Source organism: Anas acuta, chromosome 14, assembly GCF_963932015.1.
Source record: "Anas acuta chromosome 14, bAnaAcu1.1, whole genome shotgun sequence".
NCBI classification, from domain to species: domain Eukaryota; kingdom Metazoa; phylum Chordata; class Aves; order Anseriformes; family Anatidae; genus Anas; species Anas acuta.
The window spans coordinates 20,013,614-20,030,022 of NC_088992.1; the positions used below are offsets into that span (position 1 = coordinate 20,013,614).

The following is a 16,409-nucleotide window of genomic DNA, read 5'->3' on the forward strand; positions in this document are numbered from 1 at the left end:
GCACCTTGGGCATCTCACAGACACTGCTGTGGGTGTCAGAGAGAGAAAGGGAATGGGAGAGATGGAAAACAGGGCAAAGGTAGAATAAACAGGATTTCTCTTTTGGGGGCAGAGGAGTGCAGCTGAAGCCCAGGGGGCATGGAGAACCATTTCCTAACTGACAGGGAATAACACTGCCTGCCGAGGTGACCTGCAGCATCTCCTGGAGGCAGCCAGGGACCTCCTGAGCACTTCAAAGCAAGGTGCATGTGTAATTCTCACTGATGAGGATTAAGAGCTCAGAGCAGTGAGTTTTACCAGGTGAACCTAGAACAGAGCTTCCTCCTTTATTTACAGGGGCCTTAGGGAAAACGGGGAATACGCAGGGGAGTCAGACTGCTTACTCTTCACCCAAGCCATGGCTTTTCACTCTGTAACTCCAGGTGACATGACATTTCATGCAGGTCTGTAATTGCAAATAAGCTGTTATTTGCCTCTCCTCCTCTCTACTTCCCTGATTATTCCTAGGCATAAAACCAGAGGCTGAGTGTTAAACACTTAAAAATGAAGATATGTTATTATATGAGTAAACCTAACAATGCATGTCTTAGTATGGAAACATGACAATAAGGAAGATATTATTTGATCTATGGCTTTCTAGCTGTTACCATATTCTATTTTACTACAACCTAAATATATTAATCAGAAGTCAGCATTAACGTAGAAGCATATAATTTCTTACAATGTATTCAAATGTTTCACTGCCTTTGCTTGAGGCTGTGCAGATGGCAAGACCACTTCTAACAGATTCGAATCAATTATGTACTTTTCCTTCTGTTTTAGAAACAGATTGAAAATAATTAAAGTATTGACGAGCCACAAATAAGCAGTATTCCACATATTAAAATAACTCAGTCATGTGATTAGTTTATTTGAGTGGTTCTTTTTTTTTTTTGTTCTTTTTTTTTTGTTCTTTAACCAAATACATTGCAGCAGTGGGGTGGGTAGGAAAGGATAATGTTTGTTTGTTTGTTTGTTTTTTCCTTTTGTGCTGCTTTGAACCTCAAAAAAGTTGTGCAAACCAACTCACTTTCACCGATGGTGTGGGATTTAAAAAGCACCGATTTACTGTGAACAGCAGCAGCTCAGGCAGGGCCACAAACTATGCAACAAGGATTTCAGGTCACCTCCCGGACAAAGCCATTGAGAATGTCACTGAGCCACACTCCGCTCCACATATCCCCTGCAGGCTGAATGCTAGAGTGTTTCAGAGAATTAAGTGTCTTAAATAGCTGATAATCACAGAACCACAGAATTTCTAGGTTGGAAGAGACCTCAAGATCATCGAGTCCAACCTCTGACCTAACACTAACAGTCCCCACTAAACCATATCCCTAAGCTCTACATTTAAATGTCTTTTACAGACTTCCAGGGATGGTGACTCAAACACTTCCCTGGGCAGCCTGTTCCAGTGCCTAACAACCCTTTCGGTAAAGAAGTTCGTCCTAAGATCCAACCTAAAACTCCCCTGGCGCAACTTAAGCCCATTCCCCCTCATCCTGTCACCAGGCACGTGGGAGAATAGACCAACCCCCACCTCACTACAGCCTCCTTTAAGGTACCTATAGAGAGCAATAAGGTCACCCCTGAGCCTCCCCTTCTCCAGGCTGAACAAGCCCAGCTCCTTCAGCCGCTCCTCATAGGACTTGTTCTCCAGGCCCCTCACCAGCTTCATCGCCCTTCTCTGGACCCGCTCAAGCACCTCGATGTCCTTCTTGTAGCGAGGGGCCCAAAACTGAACACAGTACTCGAGGTGCGGCCTCACCAGAGCCGAGTACAGGGGGACGATCACCTCTCTAGCCCTGCTGGTCACACTGTTTCTGATACAAGCCAGGATGTTGTTGGCCTTCTTGGCCACCTGAGCACACTGCTGGCTCATATTCAGCCAACTGTCCACCATCACTCTCAGGTCCTTCTCTGCCTGGCAGCTCTCCAACCACTCATGTCCCAGCCTGTAGCTCTGCTTGGGGTTATTGCGCCCCAGGTGCAGGACCCGGCACTTGGCCACTTCATGCAGTTGAACTCAGCCCATCGGTGCAGCCTATCCAGATCCTCCTGCAGAGCTTTCCTACCCTCAAGCAGATTGACACACGCACATAGCTTGGTGTCATCTGCAAACTTACTGAGGGTGCACTCAATGCCCTCGTCCAGATCATCGATGAAGATATTAAAGAGGACCGGCCTCAGCACCGAGCCCTGGGGGACGCTACTAGTGACTGGCCTCCAACTGGACTTGACTCCATTTACCACAACTCTTTGGGCCCAGCTTCCAGCCAGTTTCTAACCCAACGAAGCGTGCGCCAGTCCAAGCCAAGAGCAACCAGTTTCTTGAGGAGAATGCTGTGGGAGACGGTGTCAAAAGCCTTGTTGAAGTCAAGGTAGACCACATCCACAGCCTTTCCCTCATCCACCCAGCACGTCACTTTGTCATAGGAGGAGATCAGGTTTGTCAAGCAGGATCTGCCTTTCATAAACCCATGCTGACTGGGCCTGATCGCCTGCTTGTCCTGCAAGTGCTGTGTAATGAATCTCAAGAGGATCTTCTCCATGAGCTTCCCTGGTACTGAGGTCAAACTGACAGGCCTGTAGTTTCCCGGGTCTGCCCTCCGGCCCTTCTTGTAGATGGGCGTCACATTTGCTAGCTGCCAGTCAACTGTGACATCCCCTGATAGCCAGGACTGTTGATAAATGATGGATAGGGGCTTGTCCAGCTCCTCTGCCAGTTCTCTCAGTACCCTTGGGTGGATCCCATCCGGCCCCATCGATTTGTGCACATCCAAGTGCCGTACCAGGTCACCAACCAGTTCTGTGTGTATAGTGAGGGCCACATCCTGCTCCCCATCCCCTTCCACCGGCTCAGGTTACTGATTAAAATATACTGATTAAAAAAAATACTGATTAAAATCAATTGTCAAGATGAAGCAAAGAACACAGGCTATTTAAATATTTTAAAAATTTCTGTGTGTGGGCTGTGCAGTCAATCAGGTACGTGCTAGGAGCTCTCCCATTCAGGGAGCAGGTGTGTGCTGGAGCTGCCAGACACTGCGGGACCCCGGCAGGCATCAAGCAGCACCATAGCAGTGGCTCCAGCCCCGCACATATCACAGGGGCTGAGCCTGCCTGAGTTTGGGCTGATCATCAAGGCACAGGAGGCTCCAAGTAATGACCCCATAGAAACGAGCTTCCTGCTGGCCCGTGCAGTCTCCTTAGTTTCCACTAGCAGAAGTTCCTGCCTTTTCTGGAGGACATGATTCTGAAAAACGTGATCCCTTGTTATGATCTGCAAACAGACAGAGATCTAAGACCCTGAGAGCATGAGCATCTTGCACAGTTAATGGGAGCAGTGTGCTGAGCCAGGGGATAAACCCCAACCTGGTGAGTCTCAGGGCACTGCCTACACCTCCTGGCTTCCCCCCCTGCAGGGGAGCTGTGCTGGCACCCAGCAGCCATGTCTGTCCCTACTTCTCATCAAACGGAGGATGAAGAGCCAGGCTCTGCTCTTTCCCAATCAGCAGATCAGGCATTACATAAGTTACACCCACGTAGGAAAGGATATTGCTGCAAGGATGATGCATGTAGGTACAATCCTTAAAAACCATTAGACTGTCACCTAAAATATAAGATAAAATTAACTTATTAAATTAGCATTAGGTTAAGATCGTGGTGTTTACATGAAGGAAAGGCAGCTGCTAGCTGCTCCTATTGCTCCGTTTGTTATCCATTTACAAATACCATAGGAGATCCCTTGTGCAAAGCACTGCACAAACACAAGCAATCACCAGACCTTGCACTGTGTTTTGTTCAGTACCTTTTATTTCCAGGTTTTCACATTTGACTCCCAGTGCTCCCTTCACGTGCCAAATACTGACCTTTTATCTTTACATGCACATAATAATGCTTTTTGGATATGCAGGGTCTACTTATCTCAGTGAGGTTACTGAATACTGCTATGAGAAAGCAAGCCTGGTTTAGGCACAGGCAGGAATTTAGGCACAGTACAAAGTGCAGCAGAGATGTTGTAACAATCATTTCTCCTTTGGGAATGATGAATAAAACCAAAGATCAAACATGCCTTTAATCAGAAATTTCTTGATCAGTTCCTAACTAGAATTGCTCCTCAGATGTATGTTCAGTGCCTCTACCAAGCTACATGTGTCAGTTTAATAAAGAACATAAATAAACCTGACTTTTGGCATGTTGTCTATCTTAATAACATGATTATTCTCTATTTTCCAGATAAGTGGCTTTTGCCTATTCCTTGTCATATGGAAGTTGCAAACAGAGCAAGCTGAGTGTTCAAATGACAAATACAGCATAGCTATGCTCAGGGGACCTGATTCAGTGAAACAATATTTTTCCAGTACTTTCAAGAAAGAGTGTTTGTAATTCTGTTACTGTGTAAAATAGTTTTAATTTTACAGAGACATAAACAGTATTACCATTATTTCTATTGCATATGTGAGTATCTCAAGCTTTAGTTTCAGTAGTTTAGAAACAAGGAGTAACTGGATGTATTTGATGCAGATCTATGATATAGCATGGGGGTGGGTTGGGTAATGAAGGTTCAGACTCTTCTTAAACATACTCTGAGTGTTCATGTTTCACATGCTCACAAAAATCCATGCAATGCTTCCTTCAATAACCAGGTGCAATACTGGAGTGCTCTAAGACTGACTGAGCAGAGCCTTCAACGGTGAGCTGCTGCTCCTGGGCTGAAAGCATTTGTTTGACTGCCTTACTATTATTTCTGCCATTAAAACGAGAAAGTTTGTCCTATCCACACACGTTTCCCAAACATAACTCTTCATTGAGACACCATAATGATAGCTCTTAGTATCTGTTGGCATTCCAGAACCAAGTTCTCATTTTCAGACCAGGAAAACCCTTTGTTCCCATCTTTGCTGAAAGCCTGCAAGTTGCAAGACTTTCTAGTTAAACAGCATGAAAGTATCTGTTTTACTCTTGGAAGCAATATCTGCGGTCAGGGAAATATTGTTAAATGACAACTGTTCAGTCAAGATTGGTGGAAGAGTCCTGGCATCAGGCTGTACATTGAAATACCCATGCTGTGTACTTCTCTCCCTGCTTGTTTACACCTTGGACAATAAAAGTCAAATACAGCTATTGGCTGTCTAGTTTCTAGTATTTCTTGGACAGCTTCCCAGTTTCAAGAATCTAGAGGAATGAAAGCTTCTTGTTGTTACCCCTGCTAATGGAAGACTTGGCACCGATAATTCATTGATTTCTGGAATACATTTCATTTGGTAACGCCTCCGTGCTCAGCCACACGGTTCACTCATTCATTACAAGACAATGTCAGAAAGAAATTTTTACTTCTTTTTGAGGACAACACAGGACTGTATGTCTCAATGAGATTTTTGAAGGCACAGCATAGTGCAGTTCATTTGTTCAGCTTCCAAGGTGCGTGCCCTTTCAAGTACTTGACTGAGTGATTGCCTTCTTTCTCCAGGAATTCGTGTGTCTCCTTAGTCCCTTCACCAGCACCACAATTTCCAAGCTGCTCAGCAAGTCAGCTGTATCCTGACACAGAGCAGATCAGTCAGGTCAGATAAAAGTCATCTTTGAGGCATCAGGCATTTCTAGCTCCTCTGCCTTGCTGAGAGCTGTACCATAAAGATCAGAGCTTGGTAATGCTGATTCCAGAGGTGGCAGCTAGAGCCTTCCACCCCCAGAGCATGTGCTCATCAGCTCTTTTTGTATAAATCTCAATTTTGCATTTAGGCTCCGGATAGCACAAGACATGGAAAGCCCTTGAATTGAGAGCAAAGCATTTAAATCTCTTGTTTTATTTAAATCCCCTTCTATGATCCCAGCCAAGCGCATGATCTGTATATTCTCCAAAGGCCTCGTCATGTTTCTCACTTCAAATAAATTAGACAGGATGTCAACCTGGGCAAGCAGCAGGACAGAGGAAAAGCAAACAGCTGGGACTGCTTTGTAGATGGAAAATGTAGGCACTCAGCTCAGACGCAACCCAGATCCCACCCAGCAGTCACTACCAAATAACTGAGGCCAGTCTTGGAAGGTCTGGAAAGGTTTCTTCAGTTGTGATCTGGCTAACAAGGACAAACACTTCCAGGAAGAGTGTCCTACTGCGTGTGGCTGCAGAAGCCCTTGATGAAGATTCTTAAAAAAAGCAGTTCCTGGAGAACAGAGCAACATGAAGGGAGAGACCTTCCCCACAAGGGAGTGAGCTGGCCCACGGCTGCTGGGTGGCATCAAGTGTGGGCTCTACTCACAGATCTGTGAACTTCAAATGAGCTTTCAGCAACACAACCAGTTCCTTCCATAAAGTGGGAACAAAGCCAAGTTTAAGGAACTGCTCTTTGATCCCTAAGGGGGAACTAGCTGCTGCTTCTCAGAGTTTTCTCAAAGTTTTGAGGCAAACCAAGGAGAAAGAGGTAAGGTGTCTGCACCCAACACCTTAGATGCAGTGCCATTTCCCATGTGTAATTGCAATGTTGTACTCAAATGTCAAAGAGACCAACCAAGACAAGAGTCACAAAGCTCAAAAAAGACAACAGGCTATGAACAACTTTATCTTATTTTATTTTTTGTGGGTAACTTTTGCCGTGTTAGTAGGGAAACTGGCTCCCAACTCAGTGTCTGCAGTTCCCTGGCAGTGCTGAGCAGAAAGTAGTGAAGATGCTCCCCATGCTTAAATTCCCTGCACAGGGGTCTGCAACGCTGCTGACAACTTAATAGCACCTGCAAATCAAAGAGTCTTGAAAACTTTAATACAGTGATGTTTCTAGAAAGCTGGCTCAGTACACTTTCACTGAGGGCGAGTCCAGAAAGCTGATTTATGTTTTGTGATTAATTTTCTGGCCACTTGAACTTTGCTACTAACTTCAGTGGGTATTCCAGGTGAGGGACACTTAGCTAAATCAGGTTACAGCTTTTAACTCCAATAAAAACTTCAGTGTTACAGTGTGTCTCCAAGGGCAGTTCTAAACAGATCCTCACAGTGCTGCAAGGAGATGGCAGCAACAAGGGCTCTGAGTGCAGCTTACAGGGAAGAGTAAAAGCAATACAAAAACACAAGGCGCCTGAATTGGACTAGCTCTAGATCTGCTGGGCTCAGGAAAGCATACTGAACAGTAGCTGAACTTCAAGGAATTTATATAAAAAAACAAACAAACAAAAAAAAACCACCATGTTTCATTGTAGCTGCCAACTCTGCCTGAGAATCACATCCCCATTACGGCCCATATAAATGGAAATTGCAAATAATGGCAGTAATGGGACCAAATCTATCTCAGCTGCTTGGGAATGGAGAAATCACATTCTTCCACTCCAGCATGACCCAAAATACAACAGAAACAGTTTAATCCCCAACAAAGTAAGGCAGTCTTTTTCCAGGGATCTCTACCAGCAAAGAAGAGGCTCATATCCCCATGCACAAGCCTTGTAGAGGTTTCCCCTGTGATATCCTCTACTCACATGTCCTCCAAGTACCTGAGACTCTATCTGAGGCTGCTCAGATACATCGAGCAGCTCCTGGGCAGCTTCCTCACTCCTCAGAGCTATCTGTACTGAGGATTTCTTGACCGAGTCAACACGAATTAGGCTTTTCTTGGCTATTTTCTCCTTTTGCTGGATTTATTTATTGTCCTATTAGACTCCCTGAGTAGACAGAACCTGTTTCCAGAAAAGTCCTCAAGAAGTTCATGAGAAGTGCAAGCCCTGGACAGGTCTCCAGCTAATGCACTGACAGTGAGTGATGAGCTGGCCGACAGCCCCGTGATCTTACTGTGGAAATAAGGCTTTGGGAACAAGTAGCCTTTGTTTTCAGGTCCTGGCCTTTAAAACAAAGTTGGAAAAAAAAATATAAATAGATACAAATCTGAAGATAAGGAGATAGAAAACCATCATTGGAGCTCCATAAACCATCTGGGAGCTTGGATGATTTTCTAGATTAGGCAAAGGAACTGTGGATGCAGTGAGTAATCTGTTTACACACATTGGACTGCTGCAACTGATTTTTAAAAATAACTCAGTTATCAGGACACTCTCTTGCCCAATGCTATAATCACTGAAGTATGCTTTTACATCTATCTGGTCCCATGCTGGAGCAGTGACCCAGTATTCCCATGGGGAGAGAAGACTGTGAAACTCACACAGCAAATGAACAAGCGGATACTGGGTGCATTAACACATTGGAGGCTCTGGAAAAGTGAGGAAGATCTGCCCACCCTGGACAGACAAACTCCCTAGAAGAGACAGGACTGGAAAACAGCCGTGACATGCTCCCACTGCTCTCATGCTGGCACAAGCTCCTGCGCCCAGGGAGGGGAAAGGACCTGCTTGGTTCCCTCACCTTCCTGCACTCTGACCCATCAACAGATGGATAACCAACTATTTGAAAGTGCCCTGTCTACCCCATCCCATCCCTCAGCAGCAGCAAGCAGAGCCCTCTTCTTTCTCCTTTATTTCTCCATGAGATTACAGCCATGCTAAAGTGCAGTAAGAAGGTCAGCTGCTGATTTATTTATCATCGGTATTCTAGCACAGAGCTGGAAACCTGGCTCCTGTCCCCAGCACCGCAGGCGAGTGCTGAGATTGTTCCTAAGGGCTTTTCTGCAAGGGCATCTTACTTATTTTTATCTTTCCACATTTACCATTCTTCAGACAGGAAGAATAAGGGCATCTGGCACACAGATCAAATTACTGATCAAGGCACCACATCCTGGGAAGGACTTGAGTTACATGAGGTCATGCTAAGCTTCAACCAACTGCAAGGAGAGCAGAACTGGATCAACTGCAAGAAGCCACCTGTAACAGGCAGACCCTTCACATCCCGTTCCTGTGCTCAGACATGGAGCAGTTTGGACTCCAGTTACTTGGGTTGTAGTGAGGGACAAAATCACAGAATCACACAGTGGTTCAGGTTGGAAGGAACATTTAATTCCTACCCCATGTCATGTTCAGGGACACCATAAAAGTGCAAGAGCTGAATGTGCCTCTTTGCAAGTCCTTTTGCATACATGCCCCAGGTGTTCACAGCCTTACAGCACTTTATCTCCCCATCGGATGAGGAGGAACCCTTTGCCTTCATACATTTTTTGGCATTCCCCCAGCTCTGATTTTAGTGTTTTTTTTAAACCTGCCCTACACTGGATTCACCCTGAAACAGCTCAATGCTCCCTGAAAACTTCAGCTCCCTATATTCTTGTCCATCAGATGCCAAAACTTGTGCTCAGAGAACAGCTTCATTTCATCGTGTTCTGCCTTTGGGAAGGCAGAGGAGAGGTGACAGCAAGTCCTAGGTTAACAGCTCAGATGGTGATGGAGGTTCAGGTCTATGACTGTTTGCCAGGCCAGGGAACAATGAATGTGCTGTGTATTTATCACCACAATAAGAGCAAACCAAACAGAGGAAAGGCTGCACTAGGTAAGAGTTGGAGTACAGTTCTTATCTGCCCAGGACATGCACTCTGCTCCAAGGTGATAGTCTATCAACATTTATCCCAACCCATAGCAGGCCTTAACTTAAGGCCTTAAGCCACGAAAATAGAAATAAATGTGTTTGATATGGCATCTTTCATATCTGAGATACTATAAATGCTCTTCATAAAGTGACAGAGGGCTCCTGCAGCCACACACATTACCACAGCAGGGATCTGGAACTGGTACCAGCTCACCGCAGCTCTAATTCCCAAAGCCGCATCCCAGAGGAGATGTCTACCCGGGACATCAGGACAGTCTTCTGGCACTTTTCCATAAAACCAAAGGGAATTTTAACTGAGTGGCGAGTAAAAGCCATTCACTTTCTGCCTACAGGTTTGCTTAGTTTTGACGCACAGCCCTGTTACAGTGACACACAGCCCCGCCAATATCACAGGCTGTGGCCCAGCACCTCCCGCACAGCCCAGGGTTGGCAGCAGTCCCTCTCCAGACACCTGTCCTCCTCTCCCAGGTTCGTCGCTCACAGCCTCCAGCCATGGCTGGCTCTAGAACACCCAGAGATGGAGACAAATGGAGCTTTGCCAGCCTAACGGTGAGGGCCAGGCCTGAAAACACAAGGAGAGAGTCCTGGCCCCAGGCAGTACTGCCTGCCTGCCTTTTTGTGGGCAAAAAACAGCAGCAAGGTCACGGCCATCCTCCTGCTGTCGGCAATCTGCAGCTTCCTAGAGCAACTGCCTGTCTTTGCAACCCCTAGAGCCAGGACTGCTTTAGGAGATCCCAGGTTTTGGGACTGTTGAGCTGCCCTCTACACTCTCCTCCAAATCCCCACCGGTTGCCACCATGCACACGGATGCTGAAGCTAAAGAAAGACTGTGCTGAAAGGCACCAAAAAGTTAATTTTTACATCCCATCTCTTTGTCAAGGGTACTTTAATCTGTGCATATTCCTCAGGGCACCCTCACAACAGAACAAAGTAACATCACAGCCGTGCATTACAGCCTTGCCTCTTTCGGGGGGCTCAGCACATGCAGACATGGTGCACAGCCCCTCTGCACCCTCCGACAAACCTCACGGAGCAGATTCATCTCCTTGCTCCACAGCTGATGCCTGGGAACATGCTATTGATTTGCAGAAGCTGGAGCCATACTTAAAAATTCCATTAATTAAGTGTTGGCGGAGGTGTTTGGAAAGACGTTCTGATAAATACAGTGCTATAAAGTGTTTCCCTAGAAACTGAGGAAAAAAGTGTTCAATAAAGAAAGTACCCAGGCTGTTAACAGCTATCGTCCTTGCTGAGCAGTGCCTGGGTTGTGTGGGGGATTCGGCACAGAACTTTTTGCAGAGCTTTTTTGGCTACTGAGAACTTTTAGTAAAAGTTCTTTTAGCCTACAATTTTTTTTAGCCTACAAAACCCCAAAAGTGCCCTTCTTTCAAATGGCTGCTTATAGGATGGGCCATTTAATTCAATAGCATAGCATACGTCATCATATCTAAAACTGATGTAAATCAAAAAAGTTCAGTTTTGCCTCATCTGCAGGTTTTACTTTGCCTTTTTTTCTGGCATTTTGTTCTGCCTGCCATATCCTTAGGAGAAAATGTGATCTAATCCACACCAGTGTAGCAAGTGGAATAGGGCGCTGTATCACATGTATGTCACAGGATGAAAACCTTCAGCTGTCACTTATGCGCTCCACTGATCACACCGACTCTTTTTGGGGGATGCAGGCAGGGAAGAGAGGGCTCTGTACAAGTCTGCTCAGTCAGCATGTCTGTCCCCACAGAAGAGCATGAGCAAATACCTTTCTGGATGGATGCAGTGGTTATTACAGAGGGATTAGAGATGATATTCCCTTAGAAAGGGGGCGAGGAAAGGAAGTGCTCTAAGCTGATCCTGGCCTATTTAGCCTGGTATTTTTCACCTAAACAGAAATGTGACCAGAGGGCTGAGATAAACAATGATTTAATGACTCAAAGTGTAGAAGCTGGAAAGGTTTCGAGGAGATCTTGTGTATATATAGGAATAAACACATTGCAACCTTCCTGAGGAATCCTAAACACTCTGTTTTTCATGAATTCCCACCGACAAGGCGCTCAGACAGCACACAAACTTCTCTAAAACCTTCCCATTCCCTACATCCATTAAGGGAGATGCTCATTTTGTTCCAGCCTCTCAGCACAGCCCCAGCTGCCCTGGACAGCCACCTTGGGCTCTGACTTCTGCCCGTCCCAACCTGCATTGCTGCCGGTGCCCTAAGCAAGGGCAGCAGGGGACCAAGGGGATTTTGGGCACCCTCTGACCAGCACTGGAAGGCTCCAGGATGGGGACTTGCTCGAGTTCATCAGCACGGATCATCACAGAGTTCAGCTACTGTTAAAAATACCTGGCTTCTGCTGTCCCTCTGTACAAGGACTTTGGGAGCAGCAGCTAGGTTAAATAATGGAATGTTTTCTTTGGTTCCAAACAACTAATTCAACCAATTTGATTCCTTCTTCTCTCACCTTGCTTCTCATTTCTCAAAGTCAAGACAAGATTAATGAACCTCACACAGTTCTGCTGGAGGGCTCTGCACTTTTCAGAGTATTTCAAGCCACAAAAATACCTTCAGCAAACAGAGAACTAAAACTGATAAAGCCAAGTTCAGAAGCAATAAACATCAATCTAAAATTCAGTTGTTTTGGGGGCTTAGCTTCAAAATAAAAAGCAATTACTGTTGTGACAAACTGAAATAATACATTGTTTCTCCATAGTTAATTTAGGAAAGGAAGTCTACCTTCACCAACAGCTACAATAAAAAGGCTTATATAAAAACTATTTGTTTGCACTGAACTTTCTAGCATTTTTTTTTTCCAAAAGCTTATTTCTCAGGAGCATAGCAGCCCTTGCCTGACACCTGAGGTGTACTTCACTATTACTCAGCATGCAGTAGACAGAACAGCTCTGACCATGCTCACATGTACCCAACAGCAGGGACTTTCCCTGGTTGCCCAAGAGGGTGAGAAGAACCGGCAGATCCACAGCTGGGCAGTGAATGCCCCCCAGCCCTTCCTCTGTGCCTCCCCTGCTGGGAAGCCACAGGGCTGTGGTGCTGGAGCCCATATGGGACTCCACTGGGCACAGTGGGGGTGCTCAGGCAGGCTGGAAGATTTGCCCAAGGTCACAAAGTTTGGCAGAAGAACTGGAAGACAGCCCAGCTCTACAAGTCCCGAGCACAGCCTCATGGATTAAAATCCTAGCAGAAATAGAGTGCTTGTCCAGTGGAAATAGCCAAGAGGTGAAAATCAGTTCGTGTCCTTTGAAAAGTGTTCAGATTACTCCTGGTCATCAGCTGTAACTTCCCTATCTGCTGCACTCCTATAAACTACTCTGGTGCCTGCCTGTGCCAAAAGCTCTTTTTAAAAACTTAAGCCAACAGTTTTCAGGATGTCAGTGGAGCATTTCCAAGCAGCCCCTTGCATCAGGTCTGGCAAAGAAAATGCAAAGTGGTGTCATAACCTCCAGATGGTAGAAGAGGCTTTTGCCATTGATGGTAACGGTGAAGGCATTTGTGGGGGCTCCAGCTCCTTGGCAGCAAACAGCCTATGGTGTGCCTTGGGTGCCTGCTGGCTGGAGCTGGACAGGGCAAAGGACTGTTGTACACTTGTTGATAAACATGTCTGACAAATATTTTTATATATTTGCTTGAAAAGAAGGGAATAAAGAGAAAAGCTTTTTTTTTTTTTTTTTTTTTTTTTTTTTTTTTTTTTTTTTCCCCATACTATAGCCCATTCAAGGGTTTGGGTTTTCATTTTAACCACTTGACAGCATCTCATTAACCCAGTGCATATAATAAATGTGTGCAATAACAATCACCAAGTTACAAGAAATTGAAAAATCCTATAAAATATAAATAGGAAATACTTGCAAGGGCATTTATTTTTCAGCTCTAGTATTAAAGAAAATGAGGTCCGCCACCCCCCTCAGCTGTGATAAATACAAGTCCCAAAGCAGGCTGTCTGTAATTTCCAGGAATGTGTCTCTAACCTCACACTGCAGCCTTTGTAGAGTACATAACCAATTTTTTCCATGTAAACGAAAGACTTGCAAAGTTGAATCTGCCTGCAATGCTTCAGACAGTAAAGTCCTTCCTCACTGGGAGGCCTGGAGTCCTCTGGGGACCTCACCAAAACCACCTGAGGGCAGGAGGACGAGCCCTGCACCATGGCCAGCCCAGCTGGCCAGAGCAGGACAGCTGCAGGCACATTGCTCTGAACTGAAGAGCAGCATGCGTTTCTGCAGGGCTCAGCTCCAAACAAATACAGCCCGTCCATCTCTCCATCAATCCCACTGTTGACTCCACATTGTCAAAGCACCTCCTGTTTCCCCGAGCTTTGCTTCCCTTTGCCTGAGGACTTTCCATGGGAGCATCTCTGAGCCCTACAGAGTGAGCGAGCGGGAACTGAGCACTCCCACCCCTGGGGCTCACCATGCAGCTTTGTGCAGCACTGGAAAACAATGCATGGAAACCCCTGACTTCAAAAGAAAACATTGAGAATTTCACATCTCAGCAAAAAAAAAAAAAAAAAGCCCAAATCAGGGCAGATAAAGGAGAGAAACATTAGCTACTTACTGGTAGCCGACAGGCAAAGGAGAGAAACATCAGCTACTTACTGGTAGCCGACAGGCAAAGTGCCCAAAGCTAAAAATTCATAGTCTGGAAAAGTGTGGAGTCAATAAAATCATACTCATAGAAGAAGCCTGTGTGTGCAACCAAAATGAAAGACTGCACCTGTATAGCTCAATCACAGCCACCTGGAACAAAGGAATAAAAACATTCCTGAAATATAATGAAAGTGAGGTCTGACCAGTGTTTCATCAAAAGAGCTAGGGAATGGTGAATCAGTATTTATTCAAAAGAGCTTTTGAATTCCTATGGATTTTCATTCATCAGATCCCCAGAAATGTCTTATGCTGCCTTTTAACATCTAAACACAATGTCAGATGAAATATTTTACCAATGAGAATTTCCTGCTCTGATGTTTCCACTGCTCTGCCAGGGTAAGACCAAATCAGCTGGGTGCACCAGCACTTTCTAAGTAGAAAGCATCTTTTAGATGGACTGATTCTCAAAAACCTTTTCCTGGGCCTGTGCAAAGGGCATTTTTGTCAGCAATCTGACCAAAGTGGAGCCCCCAGCAGAGAGGGGGAGGGCCGAACCCCCTGTCCTCCCAGGCACTTCCATGGCATGCAGGCTATTCTGCACATTTGGAACTATTGCAGCCAGGAAGAGGAAAGATGCTCAGAAAGCCTAATTTTGATAGGAACCAGCTTCATTTATTGTTGTTGTTATTGAAGGAGCACACTCCACACAAGCTGCAGCTTGCCCCAGCACAGACCAAAGGACTAATTCACCTGCAAAGAGGCATGAATGCTGCAAAGTATTGGAAAACATCAGCTTAAATTTTCAAATTTGTAATGTTTATGACTTCATGTTAATTTTAACGAGCTTGTCTGGGAGTGGGATTTTATTTAGAGCTTCACAGAAGATCACTGCAGGTGGTTGCTGTGTTGGTACAGGTCCAAGAGCCAGGGGCTCATGCAGCCACAGCATGATTGAGGGGTGGATGGACACACAGACACCATCACATCGTGTCCATGGGCAGGGACAGGAGAGTGCCCACAGCCTTGCAGTCCTTCCCTCTCACCCTGGCCTGGGCCAGGAGTAGTGCTGATAGGCCAAAGTAAAATTTAAAAATTGGATGAAAAGGATAATGATCTATTGATTCCTATAAAAAGTGAACTACAAAACTCTAGCAGATAGCTTCAATGTGTATGCTGGGTCAGACCTACCCAGCGTCTGCTTCCACCAGCGGCAAATAGCACATTACTGAAAAGAATATGATAGAGGGATAAGATAAGGTCACTTCCCTTCTGATGTAGCCAGCATGTGCCCACGCACTGGCTGAGCCTGTTTCACTGTGCCCCTTCTAAGAAAGAAGAAATAGAAGATTTTACTTCCATGAATGATTAAGTGTATATTGGGGGATATTTTTTTTCATTGTCAGAAATATAATTTTTATCATACAGTCTTTAGTGGAAGGAAAAGATTGCAGGGAAAATTGTCTGGTGTCAGCACCTTTATTCCCTTTACAGAGAAACTGCAGTAGCCTTCGCATTTAACTATGCTTCTGGTATTAGAGAGTCAAGACAAATTTCATTAGGCAAAACACATTACCTCTCGGCACTGATTACAAGGTTATAAATGTGTCCTGCTAAGCGTGCATTAAAGCAGCAACCCGAGTTACTGGTGACTTTCCTGATGCTTGAGTAGGTGAATCAAGACCAGAGATGTTCTCTTTGGTAGCATAATGCTCTGAGGAGCCCTATTAAGAAGTCATCTTTAAGGATGCATCATCTCCCTCTGTGCATGCAACTGGAGAGAGTGGGACACTGCTTGAAGAGCGGCATGTCCCTACCTCAAGCCCAGGAGCTAGAAGGCTGTGATAACAGGATCTCCTTGAGGGGCAAGACACTTTTTGTTTCCCCTTCTTCTTTACTGTTTCCTTCTGATCTGTCCTCAGTAACTCATTAGGGAATAGTTTTCTGGAAGATCGGAGTGCTTACATTTCTATCAGTGCCATTTTCTACAAGCACTTGTCACCTGAGTGTTCAGGCAGGGGAAGGTCAAGAATTACTCCTGGAATTAAAAACCTGAGACATCAAAAAGATATTCCCTACAGAAGTTTAAGAGATCTCTCTATGGAAACATACACCCCTCGCTGCTACTAGAACATTGCTTCCTCTGATGTCTGGGCCAGCAGCCTGAGTTTGGTCAGATGCTTCACGTCCTTGTGTAAAGCGGGCTTGGTGGGGCTTCCTTCAGCTCTCCATGTAGTTCAACATCAGTGGCTGCTGGGCCAGTCAAAAGGCCAAGACAAAAAGGGACAAATCCTAGTCCTGCAGA

At 45.4% G+C, this 16,409-nt stretch overlaps 1 protein-coding gene across 5 annotated transcripts in view; it reads right to left on the reverse strand.

Moving 5' to 3' along the window:
* The window catches only part of HTR4 (5-hydroxytryptamine receptor 4), a 136,163-nt gene that overhangs the window by 77,552 nt on the left and 42,202 nt on the right, over window positions 1-16,409 (reverse strand). The window lies entirely within an intron of this gene.